This window comes from Macrobrachium rosenbergii, chromosome 44, assembly GCF_040412425.1.
Source record: "Macrobrachium rosenbergii isolate ZJJX-2024 chromosome 44, ASM4041242v1, whole genome shotgun sequence".
Lineage (NCBI taxonomy): Eukaryota > Metazoa > Arthropoda > Malacostraca > Decapoda > Palaemonidae > Macrobrachium > Macrobrachium rosenbergii.
The window spans coordinates 47,615,033-47,617,532 of record NC_089784.1 but is presented as its reverse complement, the minus strand read 5'-3'; positions in this window follow the sequence as shown (position 1 = coordinate 47,617,532).

The window sequence follows — 2,500 nt, the reverse complement described above, 5'->3', positions numbered from 1 at the left end:
ATTCCACGTAATCAGGGCAGACTGAATGTAATTATTATCATTGAACTGATTATTGCAGATTGGGCCCATTTTAGCCACTTGCTCGTTGCCAATTCTTGTCATTATTGTTACTGTGCCCCATTCTGAATCTGTCCCTCAGTGATTATGTCGTATGGTGTCTAACTGTTGATTTGCTAATGTTAATTTGCTAAGTTCTATAAATAAATCACTGTAAATTGGCAAAAGAATTCTAAATTCCAATATGGCGACCTTCCACCTTAACCCATATATGCCCAGAAAAGGTGAAGGTTCTTGAAATGAAATTATTTTTATATATGATATAGGTTATGATGTTTTTATGCCATATATCAATGTTTGAGCAAGTTTTCTCAAGTATTCTTCAATTTATGGCGAAAAATTTACTGTTGCGCAAACGCATCACTGGGCACACCATGTCTGTCCAATGTTGCGTATACGCAACACTGGGCATTTTAAGCCTAACAGATTTTTTTTCTTTTTTTTTTTATATGTAATTTTTTCATGGGAAACGTTCCATGCTCGTTAGAACGAATGCTGACTACTCCACTGTCATTCCATCTGACAATTTGAGAATCTCTATCTAAGAAATGCTCTTCACTACCTCTTGGCAACTTTTCAAACTTCTTGTTCATAGTCAGTGGACATTTTTCAACTCTGTTGGCTCTTAGGGTACCTGTGGTACCATGACCTCTTCTTTTGATCTCTTCTAAGAGTTTTATTGAGGTGAATAAGTTATCAAAATAAAGAGAGAATTTTACTCCTGGATATTCAGCTTGAAGTGTGTCAAGAATGTTTAGAACAGCTTCCCTCCTAATCCATATTCACTTGCATATTCGTTTGGATTATTTCCTTGATATTTTCCTTGGTAAAGGTCAAGAGGAAAGGCATAACCCAAAGGAGGGCAAGCCGCCTATGCTTTATAAACCCATCGTATGGGCTTTCCACGGATGAACTGTTTTGTTGGGTGTCTTCCAAAGTATGGAATCATGGACTCATCTATAGATATAGTGGATGGCCCAAAGACTTTACCATAGGAAAGATAGTTTTTATTTAGAATGTTCAAAAATGGGCGTACTTTGACAAACTTATCGTCAGTTCAGATCCGTATTATCTGCAGCATGGAAATACCTCATGATCTCTTCAAACCTATTCCAACGCATTGAACTGGATATTAGCTCATTATGAGTATCCAATTCCATTGACCAATATAATCTGCGTCTTGATACAGAACAATAGCCTGATAGCAATAGAATTGCAACAAATATTTTCATCTCATTACATGATATACAGAACTGATGGTTACCATTTTGTGCTGCATATTTCACAGTTTCAATAGTTAGAAGTTCTATGGCAGCAGCATCAAGAAAAAGTTCATATATTTCAGGTGGGGTTCGTGGAAAATCAGCAATAGATGGCCTGTAAAAAAGTTGTCTATTTGTTCGATATCCTTACTGCACCAGTGCCTCACTTTGCATTTTTTTTTTTTTAGAAGTTTTCTTATTTCTGCCTTTTGTCGGAGTTTCTCCACTAAAAAGAGCCTGAGAAATCATTTGAGCTACAGGTAGGTTGTTTATGTCAACATCATCCTCTTCTCCTGAATCTTCATCTGTTATCCCCCCGTTTTCTAGAGGAGAAATGTAGATGGATACATGTCTCTTTGTTGCAACAACAATATTATCTTCACTGTCATCTTCTTCACTACTTGAAAGCCTTTCTAATCCTTCCAAAATTTCTACCAATGTTAGATTCCTAAACAGAAAACATAGCTCAATCAAGCTTTCATGACCTCTATTTATGAATATATATATATATATATATATATATATATATATATATATATATATATATATATATATATATATATATATATATATATAATCATGAAACTACAAATGTCGCTTAATATCGAAATCCACGCTACCTCGGTATATCTCCGTTGGAGAATTGTCGCCGAAGGGGGAATTTATATAAGTGATAAATGAATTGGAATCGTGGGGACACGAACCCGCGACGAAAGCCTATTCAGCGACTCAGTTGACGTAAACCATTGAGCCATCAAGAGAGGCTCAATGGTTTACGTCAACTGGAGTCGCTGAATAGGCTTTCGTCGCGGGTTCTATCCATTCCAATTCATTTATCACTTATATAAATTCCCCTTCGGCGACAATTCTCCAACGGAATATACGGAGGTAACGCGATAATTTCGATGTCAAGCGACATTTGTAGCTTCATGATTATAAAAAATCACGGTGTGATAAAAATTTCATATATATATATATATATATATATATATATATATATATATATATATATATATATATATATATATGAATGTCTTTTCCTGTAATACTACAGTGTAATATGAAAATAAGAAGGCCCATAAAACACTATTTAAACGTTGAAACCATATATTTCAGGCACTTGTTTCTGTGCCCCTGTTCACTGGTAGAATATGGACAGGTGGAAAGTTACAATGGTATAT